The sequence below is a fragment of the Pseudophryne corroboree genome, chromosome 10 (genome assembly GCF_028390025.1).
Source record: "Pseudophryne corroboree isolate aPseCor3 chromosome 10, aPseCor3.hap2, whole genome shotgun sequence".
NCBI lineage: Eukaryota > Metazoa > Chordata > Amphibia > Anura > Myobatrachidae > Pseudophryne > Pseudophryne corroboree.
The window spans coordinates 52,869,264-52,881,671 of record NC_086453.1 but is presented as its reverse complement, the minus strand read 5'-3'; the positions used below and the strand labels follow the sequence as shown (position 1 = coordinate 52,881,671).

The following is a 12,408-nucleotide window of genomic DNA, read 5'->3' as shown; positions in this document are numbered from 1 at the left end:
TTGAAACAATTAGAACAAGACAACTCCCTGATAATAAAAAGTGCCGATAAAGGCGGTGGGGTAGTTGTGCTTGATAGGACATATTACTTAGAAGAAGCAGCTAGGCAATTGGGAGATAGAATTTTCTATCTTAAATTAAGTAAGGATCCCACTGCTGTATATACACAAGAATATAAAGATCTTTTAGATGGGGCTTTCAAACAAGAAATTATCTCTAAGGAGGAATTTTTATTTTTGTTTGTTAAATTTCCTATCACACCTATATTTTACCACATTCCCAAAATTCACAAATCACTCACTGCACCCCCTGGGAGACCTATAATTTCGGGTAATGGGGCCCTCACTTCCACTCTCTCACAATTTATTGATTATTTTTTGCAGAAACACGTAATTAATTTAAAGTCACATATACGGGACACAATGCATGTAATTAATATTTTAAATAATGTAGAATGGAAGTCAAGCTATCTATTCCTTTCACTTGATGTGCAGGCACTATACACCCATATACCACACAAACTGGGAGTAGATGCTATAGCTTCTTATTTAAGTACAGACACAGAGATTTCTGATAAACTAAAAAGGTTTATATTAGATTCCATCACTTTTATTTTGACACATAATTATTTTTTGTTTGATGACACGTTTTATTTACAGTTGGTGGGTACGGCCATGGGCACCAGGTTTGCGCCGAGCTTTGCCAATCTATATATGGGAAAATTTGAGGAGGAATTCATTTGGAGTGGCCCATTCGGCGCAAACCTGGTGTACTATGGCCGGTACATAGATGATTTACTTATAATTTGGGATGGAGGTGCACAATCAGCATTTGACTTTGTCACTCACCTTAATTCTAATGAATATAATTTAAAATTCACTCACTGTTTGGATCAGAACTCAGTTAATTTCCTGGATCTGACTATCTCCTCAGAAAATACAAAGATTATTACAACTAATTACAAAAAGACAGTAGATACCAATAACTTTTTACATTACTCAAGTGGGCACTACAAACCCTGGCTGCGAAATGTGCCACAGAGTCAATTTAATCGTATACGTAGGAATTGTACTGATAAAGATGCATATATAAAACAAGCTAACATCATGTTTGAAGATTTTGTAGATAGAGGCTACCCCAAGCCTATATTAGAATCTGCTTATAATAAAAGTTTAAATTTAGATAGAAATATACTTTTACAATCTAAACAAAAGAAGAAAAAAACCTGGGATGTAAAAAACTCTGTAGATGATCATTCACAACTATTTTTTTTGTCAAAATACAACAATAAATCAGGGGAAATTAAAAAGATTCTAACCAAAAACTTTGATATCTTACAACAAGATCGTGTTTTACAAAAAACTATACATCCACAGTTGAAAGTTATTTTTAAGAAAAACAGAAATCTAAAGTCACATTTAGCACCCAGCATGCTAAAAAGCATGGACAAAATAGAAGCCAAAACAACATGGCTGTCCACCATAAACCACACAGGGTGCTATAAATGTGGGAAAACCAACTGCATCACGTGTAGGTTTATGAAGAAAAAAAACACAGAAATCAGGTCACATGTGAATAAAGAGGTCTTTAAAATTGAGGAATTTATCAACTGTAATACAGTTTATTGTATATATGTGTTACAGTGTCAATGTGGATTACAATACGTGGGTAGGACCACTAGAAGCCTGAAGACCAGATTCAGAGAACATTGGTTAAACATCTTAAAGAAGTACCCTTTTCACAGTGTGTCTAGACACATTACAGAAGAGCATGGAGGGTGTATTGAAGGCCTCACAGTGATAGGAGTACAGCATATTAAAAACACAAAAAGAGGGGGAGATAGATTCAGAACCTTGAGTTCTAAAGAAGCTTTCTGGATCTTTAAATTAAAAACTATTCATCCGTATGGATTGAATGAGAATATTGACTTTGAATCTTTCATGTAAAGGGATCAGGTAGAGATATATAAGTTCATTCATTTTCATAGATAGAACCCCCCGAAAGAAGAGGGATATGTATAAAATAGTCCTTATTTTGAGAGGAAATGACAGACTATCTGTAAGTTTGGAAATTAGATGATCATGCTGAAATGTCTCTTTTGTTTAGTGGATACACTGATCATTCAGGACACATTATTATTAGGTATAATAATGAAGAAACAGAAAATTGGTCGGAAAGTGGGAAAGTGGGAGAAAAGGGAGAAAGAAAAGGGTAGTAAATAATTTAAGAATATAATTGGGGTTGTCATTTATTATTTTTCTTCCACATATATGTATATACAAAAGTAGAATTGAAACGAAAGGACCAATCTTTTGGTAGGAGATGTTTTAGACATTATATAAAATAACATCACATAAAATATAGAATAAAGAGAAATTTATATTAAATGTAAGGGACGCTGTAGCCGAGAGGCTAAGGTCGAAATCCTTATAAGACTAAATCTTGAGTTCGAATCCAGAGTATGGCAGATATACCTACCTACCAAAATATATAAACGGGTTTGTTATTTGTAATTAAAATTCTTCAGCAAAACATTTCGGTGTCTATTATGATATAAAACTAATAAATTATAAGTTTTTATGGATGATGAGTTCGATGAGAATAGATCAAAAGTTGCATATACATCAAGGCAAAAAAGTCCGATAGTTAATCGGGCCAAAAATGATTATAGAACAGAGTTAAATGTGGGGTCGGGTTAGTATGCCATATGGGATGTTGATTATAGAATGTTTACTCTATTAATGAGAAATGTTTTTTATCAAATTTAAGGACACTCCGTTATATAGAGATTGTTGAATAAAGAAGGTACATAAAGAGGAGTTAAGATACATCATATGAGAAATAGTCCAGATGGGATATTGTGAACACCCAATAGCTCAACGAGTAAGGTGTTGGTTTACCATTAGTGAGGTTATGAGTTCGAGGCTGGGGTGGGTTAGAAACATGAGATAAGAAGTGGTGTATATTTAATTGCAATTTTACTTATATATTTTTTATTTTTGTTTAAATTTATTTGTCAATTCAGAATTTGGTATATGAGTAATTAATAATATCTCTCCTTGATAGACATAAATATATATTTTCTATATCAAACGTATGTATTTTTTTGATAATAACGATCAGTGCTCCAGGTGTAGCAATTAGAGCAAAGTGCACATAGTAGAATACTAGAAATAGAATGCACCTGTGATTCAATCTGGACCAATGGGATGAACATCAATCAGGGTGGTCAGGTATATAAAGCTTTGGAGATTGAAAGTATATTACTCTTTGAGGAAGCACCTGTGTGCGAAACGCGTTAGTGAATTGCCTTTCACCCTGCTAAGTGACCAGCGACATCATTTGGGATCAACCCTGCCGGATTGGGAGCTAAGGACAACCAACAAGACCTCCTGCACACCTGCCGCCCAAGCTGAACCGCAATCAGAGGAGACGCGGCTAGCTAGGTGGAGAGTCTACTTTGCAAATCGTCCACATACAAGCGGCTCCAATCACGTTGAGGGTTAGAAACCATCCAGCACCGCTACCACCACGGAGGACGGACGGGGAGAGGGAAAGCAAACCAATATCGCTGTGCACGGCGAGGATCTCCCCATCACGTCTGCATCTACGAATACGGTGGTAAGCGGCTCCATTTAAAAACTGTCAGTTCATGGACTGTGCCAATTTATGAATGAGAACTGTGGTCATATGCAAAAGACTGAGTTTAAACATAACAGGGATAAATATCATTCAATGTTGTGGAAACTGTGTCCTTAAACAAAGAATTTTCATCCTTGGAAAATCACCATATTTGGCCTTTGTGGTACGTTCTAAACGTTGTGGATACATTAATCATGTTGCATTTAATCCAGGAGTAGAATTATTAATTGTCTCGGATAGATTTGAGCACTGGATGTTTAAAACAGAGAAACATTATCATTTTATCATTATCATAAAAATCTTTTAGAATGAGCCCATAATGAGTATGCATACTTATTGATTTTTTATTATATTGTTGTATGAGATATAACGTTTGTATTAAAATAAACACCAGAGAAGTGATAAATACGTGTTTTTATTCATATACGCACCTGGAGAGATAGCGCAATCAGTCATTTTTCTTTTTTCTATAGTTCTTACTCCTCTCCTGCTTATTATCCTCAGTACCTTGGGTATGAGAGGAAGAGGAGGGAACACCTAAACCGACTGGTACACCCACGGTGTCACTAGAGCGTCCACAGCTATCGCCTGAGGGTCCCTTGACCTGGCGCAATATCTTTTTAGCTTTTTGTTGAGGCGGGACGCCATCATGTCCACCTGTGGCCGTTCCCAACGGTTTACAATCAGTGTGAAGACTTCTGGATGAAGTCCCCACTCTCCCGGGTGGAGGTCGTGCCTGCTGAGGAAGTCTGCTTCCCACTCCCGGAATGAACACTGCTGACAGTGCTATCACGTGATTCTCCGCCCATCGAAGAATCCTTGTGGCTTCTGCCATTGCCACCCTGCTTCTTGTGCCGCCCTGGCGGTTTACATGGGCGACCGCGGTGATGTTGTCTGACTGAATCAGAACCGGTTGGTTTTGAAGCAGGGGTTCTCTTGACTCAGGGCATTGTAAATGGCCCTTAGTTCCAGAATATTTATGTGTAGGGAAGTTTCCTGACTCGACCATTGTCCTCAGAAGATTCTTCCCTAGGTGACTGCCCCCCAACCTCGGAGGCTTGCATCCGTGGTCACCAGGACCCAGTCCTGTATGCCGAATCTGCGGCCTTCGAGAAGGTGCGCACTCTGCAGCCACCACAGCAGAGACACCCTGGCCCTCGGGGACAGGGCGATCAATCGATGCATCTGAAGATGCGATCTGGACCACTTGTCTAACAGATTCCACTGAAAGGTCCTCGTATGGAACCTGCCGAAGGGAATTGCTTCGAAAGAAGCAACCATCTTTCCCAGGACTCGCGTGCAGTGATGCACCGACACCTGCTTTGGTTTCAGGAGGTCCCTGACCAGAGATGATAATTCCTGGGCCTTCTCCTCCGGGAGAAACACTTTCTTCTGTTCTGTGTCCAGAATCATGCCCAAGAACAGTAGACGCGTCGCAGGAATCAGCTGTGACTTTGGGATATTTAGAATCCAGCCGTGCTGAAGTAGCACGTCCTAAGGTAGTGCTACGCCTGAGCGATTCCATCTTGAACTTGAACTTCCTTATATAAGTGTTCAAAGCTTTCAAATTTAGAATGGGTCTCACCGAACCTTCTGGTTTCGGTACCACAAACATTGTGGAATAGTAACCCCGTCCCTGTTGAAGGAGGGGTACTTTGATTATCACCTGCTGAAGGTACAGCTTGTGAATTGCCGCCAGTACTACCTCCCTTTCTCTGGGAGCAGCTGGCAAGGCTGATTTGAGGTAACGTCGAGGGGGAGTAGCCTCGAACTCCAGCTTGTATCCCTGAGATACCACTTGCAGAACCCAGGGATCCACCTGTGAGCGAACCCACTGGTCGCTGAAGTTCCGGAGACGCGCCCCCACCGCACCTGGCTCCGTCTGTGGAGCCCCAGCGTCATTCGGTGGACTTAGTAGAAGCAGGGGAGGATTCTTGTTCCTGGGAACTGGCTGTCTGGTGCAGCTTTTTCCCTCTCCCCCTGCCTCTGGGCAGAAAGGAAGTGCCTTTGATCCGCTTGCCTTTCTGAGGCCGAAAGGACTGTACCTGATAGTACGGTGCTTTGTTAGGTTGTGAGGGAGCCTGAGGTAAAAAAGTCGATTTCCCAGCTGTTGCTGTGGATACGAGGTCCGAGAGACCATCCCCAAACAATTCCTCACCCTTATAAGGCAAAACCTCCATGTGCCTTTTAGAATCAGCATCACCTGTCCACTGCCGGGTCCATAATACCCTCCTGGCAGAAATGGACATTGCATTAATTCTAGATGCCAGCCGGCAAATATCCCTCTGTGCATCCCTCATATATAAGACGACGTCTTTAATATGCTCTATGGTTAGCAAAATAGTATCCCTGTCGAGGGTATCAATATTATCTGACAGGGTATCAGACCACGCTGCAGCAGCACTACACATCCATGCTGAAGCAATTGCAGGTCTCAGTATAGTACCTGAGTGTGTATATACAGACTTCAGGATAGCCTCCTGTTTTCTATCAGCAGGCTCCTTTAAGGCGGCCGTATCCTGAGACGGCAGTGCCACCTTTTTTGACAAGCGTGTGAGCGCCTTATCCACCCTAGGGGATGTCTCCCAACGTGACCTGTCCTCTGGCGGGAAAGGGTACGCCATCAGTAACTTTTTAGAAATTACCAGTTTCCTATCGGGGGAACCCCACGCTTCTTCACACACTTCATTCAACTCATCTGATGGGGGAAAGAACACTGGCTGCTTTTTCTCCCCAAACATAATACCCTTTTTAGTGGTACCTGGGTTAATGTCAGAAATGTGTAACACATTTTTCATTGCCGTAATCATGCAACGGATGCCCCTGGTGGATTGTGTATATGTCTCATCCTCGTCGACACTGGAGTCAGACTCCGTGTCGACATCTGTGTCTGCCATCTGAGGTAGCGGGCGTTTGTGAGCCCCTGATGGTCTTTGAGACGCCTGGGCAGGTACGGGCTGAGAAGCCGGCTGTCCCACGGCTGTTACGTCATCCAGCCTTTTATGTAAGGAGTTGACACTGTCGGTTAATACCTTCCACATATCCACCCACTCTGGTGTCGGCCCCGCAGGGGGTGACATCACACTTATCGGCACCTGCTCCGCCTCCACATAAGCCTCCTCATCAAACATGTCGACACAGCCGTACCGACACACCGCACACACACAGGGAATGCTCTGACCGAGGACAGGACCCCACAAAGTCCTTTGGGGAGACAGAGAGAGAGTATGCCAGCACACACCACAGCGCTATTTTATCAGGGATTTACACTAACACAAAGTGATTTATCCCTTTAGCTGCTTTACATATACAGTTTGCGCCTAAATTTAGTGCCCCCCTCTCTTTTTTACCCTTTGAGCCTGGAAACTGCAGGGGAGAGCCTGGGGAGCTGGGGATTTTTACACATATATAGCTTATTAGGCTATATTATGTGTTGTTTGCCAAAGTTAAGGTACTCTAATTGCAGCCCAGGGCGCCCCCCCCCCAGCGCCCTGCACCCATCAGTGACCGGAGTATGTGGTGTGCATAGGGAGCAATGGCGCACAGCTGCAGTGCTGTGCGCTACCTTAATGAAGACCGGAGTCTTCAGCCGCCGAATTTCAGGATGATCTTCTTGCTTCTGGCTCGGCGCGGCTCCGGGACCAGACGACCGAGGCTGGGCCTGTGTTCGATCCCTCTGGAGCTAATGGTGTCCAGTAGCCTAAGAAGCCCAAGCTAGCTGCAAGCAGGTAGGTTCGCTTCTCTCCCCTTAGTCCCTCGTAGCAGTGAGTCTGTTGCCAGCAGATCTCACTGAAAATAAAAAACCTAACAAATACTTTCTTTACTAGAAGCTCAGGAGAGCCCCTAGTGTGCAACCAGCTCGGGCCGGGCACAGATTCTAACTGAGGTCTGGAGGAGGGGCATAGAGGGAGGAGCCAGTGCACACCAGATAGTACCTAATCTTTCTTTTAGAGTGCCCAGTCTCCTGCGGAGCCCGCTATTCCCCATGGTCCTTACGGAGTACCCAGCATCCACTAGGACGTCAGAGAAACCAAGGTATTTACCCATTATTTACTCCAAGAAGCAGTTTTTGGAACATTGGACTTTGAAAAATTACAAAATCACATACCCACTGGGAGGTTTCCCCCAGATCCTAAAAAACTTTTGAGGAAAGAAAATCTATTAAGGGGAAGAAGTAAAACGCTACTAAAGCATATTCTTAACCCAGAGGGGACTTGCAATTATCACTTTAATGTGCAAGAAATATAGAACATCAATCTTAACCTCATTTGCTCTTTTTAATATAATATGTTGTCTAAATGTTCGTATACCGGTATTAGGTTATTAGATATACCAAACACACAATCTTGTGTCTATTTAATACTATAAATCAGAATGTGTATACATTTTGAACGTTTATGGAAAATAAATATACTATTAGAAATGTAGTGTCATATGTAATACTGGTTTTGCACTAGAGGATCTACAACCATTTGCACAATTCAAATTCAAAACAATAAAGTAATGGAGAGATTCAAACAAACGTCTCTTCAAAAATTTTGCAATACAAAATACGAAAAACATAGATAAAAAGAGGGAGGAGGGAGGGGGTAGAGAAGATCAAGAAGAGGAAGAGGGAGACAACAGGAACAAGAGGAGAACAGGTACAGTACATGAGAAGGCATAATACGTTATGGAAATAATAATAGAATACAAGAAAGTAATACGTGCAGGAACAAATTCCAATGAGGAGAATCCCAGGACGGCATACAGGACACATCAGGAAAGAACAATCTGATCATCATCGACTACTGGTTAAGGTGAGGGGAGGGAGGGAGGGGATGAAGTATGGGTCATGTTGAGGAGCCAGGGGCACCAAATAAGATTACATTTATGTAGACAATCATGAAGATAGTATGTAATCTTCTCCATACTTGCTATAAACCAAACTTAATTGATAAGACCAGGAACTGCAGAGGTGTCAGTGGACTTCCAATTTCCAGCAATTAGAGATTTAGCTGCATCCAAAATAAGGGAAAACAATTTGTTCAGTAAGGAATCAACATCTGGGAACGGACGGGCAAGTAAGAACACCCATGGGCCTAAGGAGAGCGGAAGGCCTGAGAGGGATCTTTAAAGAGAAAGGACCGCATTCCAAAATGGTACTATATAGGGGCATGTCCATCAGATGTGGAAGAGAGTTCCTCGACGGCCACAGTACCACCAGCAAACAGGGGTAGAAGAGGGGAATATTTTAGATAGTTTGTCCGGAGTATAATACCATCTGTAAAAAAGTTTATAGTAGGTTTCCTTGATCTATTGAGAGAACTCCTAGCTATTCCCTCTCTCACTTCTACCCAGCACGAGTGATCTGGGGGAGACCCAGGTCTTTTTCCCACTCCTGCTCGTGACGGACCGAGAGGCCGAGGTGACCTCTATCAGCATTGAATAAATAGAAGCGATCATGTCTCTACAAAGAGGGTTCCTCAAACAGATTTGCTTGATGGGGGTAGGGGAGCGGAGGACGTAAGACCGAGGAAGAGACAGAAGGAAGTGATGAATCTGAAAATATAAAAAAAAGGTGGAGACAGGGAAGGGAACGTCCTCTTAGTACAGGTTGAGCATCCCTTATCCAAAATACTTCTGGTCCCAAGCATTTTGGATATCGGATTTTTCTGTATTTTGGAATAATTGCATACCATGAGATATCATGGCGATGGGACCCATGTCTAAGCACAGAATGCATTTATGTTTCATATACATCTTATACACACAGCCTGAAGGTAATTTTAGCCAATATTTTTAATAACTTTGTGCAATGGACAAAGTGTGTGTATATTCACAAAATGTATTTATGTTTCATATACACCATATACACACAGCCTGAAGGTAATTTAATACAATATTATTTATAACTTTGTGTATTAAACAAAGTTTGTGTGCATTGAGCCATCAGAAAACAAAAGTTTCACTATCTCACTCTCACTCAAAAAATTCCGTATTTCGGAATATTTGGCTATGGGATACTCAGTCTGTATCATCAATAGAAGCCCAGGAGTCACGGATGCAGAGATCAGATATTAAACGTACCCCCGCCTCATGCCAAAGCTTAAAATATAGATGAGAAACACCGGGAGGAAAGGCAGGGTTATTACAGAGCGGGACAAGGGGTGAGAAAGGAGAGGACAGCTTAAACCGTGAAATAGCGGAATCTTATAGAGACGGATAGAAATTAAGGGAGGGGTGAAGATTAACTAGAAAAAAATCTATGAACCTTACTCAAACCTCGAATGGAAGCCAAAGAGCGGACACCCAGAGAGTTAGCCTCCAAGTCAACCCAAGAGATAAAGCCCAGAGGGGCATAAGTAGCGGCTATCTGGTTTAAACGGCACACTCAATAGTACAATTTAACATCTGTGAATCCCCTCCCACCACCAGATCTAGGGAGTTTGAGGATATTCAAGGTGATTCAGGGGTCTTGATAGAGGACATTTTAAAATCCATCCAAAACTAACAACTGAAGACTCCTAAAGATCTCTATCAGCACTTCCCCAAATATTTTTTTACTATTTATAGTTTCCTGTCGAAGGGGGGAAAACAGACCCATATGTGTCCAATCGTCTCAAGATTTGTGTGGCGACAGCTACATTAGGGATAAAACAGCTGAACATCATTGTCTCTACTAACTGACTGAATGGGATCCCATTGCAGTTTAACACAGCAAGAGAGAAACTGATGGTCCTACCTAAAAAAACTAAGCTACCTAGCACCTAGAAGATCGGTCCACTCCTTAGCACACTTAAACTGAGGAGGGGATTTGAGGTGGACACACATTGGAAAGATATATCTGCAGATCAATTGATCTGCAGATATATCTATGGACAGATTGGGCAGTGTGCTGTGCATACACACTGCCCAGTTCAGCTGTCAATCACCGCCGGCCGCCGCAGCATGTGTACCGCCGTACACACACAGCGACGCACCAATATATCGGTAGATATATTGACCGTCGGCTGTGCTGCGGGGCCGACGCGATAAGTCTGTGAACGATGGAGTTCACAGACGTATCGGCCGTACACACTGGCCGATGGACCCACGATATATCGGCCGTTCAAGAGAACGGCCGATATATCGGCTAGTGGGTACGGGCCTTAAGTCTAGGAGCCCTGCAGGATCTATCTGGGTGAAGATAGAAAAGGATAATCTGCTTTTTTTTTTCTTTTAAATAAAAAGAAAGATCAGAAATTGGAGAATTTTATGGGTCTAAAAATGTTAATGACCTGGGGGGTCATTCCGAGTTGATCGCTCGCTAGCAGTTTTAAGCAGCCGTGCAAACGCTATGCCGCCGCCCACTGGGGAGTGTATTCTAGCTTAGCAGAAGTGCGAAAGCATGTGCGGCCGAGCTCTGCAAAAACAGTTTGTGCAGTTCCTGAGTAGCTCTGAACCTACTCAGCGCTTGCGATCACTTCAGCCTATTCGTGTCAGGATTTGACGTCAAACACGCGCCCAGCGAACGCCCAGCCACGCCTGCAAATTTTCAGACACGCCTGTGTTTTTGCAAACACTCCCTGAAAACGGTCAGTTGACACCCAGAAACGCCCCCTTCCTGTCAATCTTCTTGCGGCCGTCAGTGCGAAGGTAAACTTCGCTAGAAACTGAGCACATCCACAAAAGGCTTTGTACCCGTACTTCGCGTGTGCGCATTGCGGGGCATACGCATGCGCATAAATTAAGTTTTTTCACCTAGTCGCTGCGCTGCGAAAATCGGCAGCGAGCAAACAACTTGGAATGACCCCCATGATGCAATGCAATAACTAGGTTGTCAACTCCCTGTCCTCTGAGTGCCCTATAAATTCTAGAGATGTGCGGCTGGCACTTTTCATATTTTGTGTTTTGGTTCTAATTCCACTTTCGTGTTTTGGTTGTGGCTTGATTTTGCCAAAACCACCCTTTCGTGTTTTGGTTTTGGATCTGGATGATTTTTGAAAAAAATATAAAAACAGCTAAAATCACAGAATTTGGGGGTAATTTTGCTCCTACGGTATTAACCTCAATAACATTTATTTCCACTCATTTCCAGTCTATTCTGAACTCCTCACACCTCACAATATTGTTTTTAGGCCTAAAAGTTGCACCAAGGTGGCTGTATGACTAAGATAAGCAACACAAGTATGCGGCACAAACACCTGGCCCATCTAGGAGTGGCACTGCAGTGTCAGAAAGGATGGCACTTCAAAAAATAGTCCCCAAACAGCACATGATGCAAAGAAGAAAACGAGGTGCAAGATGGAATTGTCCTTGGGCCCTCCCCCCAACCCTTATGTTGTATAAACAGGGCATGCACACTTTAACAAACCAATCACTTCAGCAAGAGGGTCTGCCACACGACTGTGGCTGAAATGACTGGTTTGTTTGGGCCCCCATCAAAAAAGAAGCAATCAATCTCTCCTTGCACAAACTGGCTCTACAGAGGAAAGATGTCGACCTCATCCTCGTCCTCCGATTCCTCACCCCTTTCACTGTGTACATCCTCCTCCTCACAGAGAATTAATTCGTCCACACTGGAACCCACCATCACAGGTCCGTGTGTACTTTCTGGAGGCAATTGCTGGTAAAGGTCTTCCCGGAGGAATTTATAATTAATTTTGATGAACATCATCTTCTCCACATTTAGTGGAAGTAACCTCCTACGCCGATTGCTGACAAGGTTACCAACTGCACTAAACACTCTTTCGGAGTACAAACTGGAGGGGGGACAACTTAGGTAAAAGAAAGCCAGTTTGTGTAAG

General features: G+C 42.8%; 1 protein-coding gene across 7 annotated transcripts in view; it reads right to left on the bottom strand.

The window, feature by feature from the left end:
- The window catches only part of PRDM9 (PR/SET domain 9), a 384,129-nt gene that overhangs the window by 175,067 nt on the left and 196,654 nt on the right, over positions 1-12,408 (bottom strand). The window lies entirely within an intron of this gene.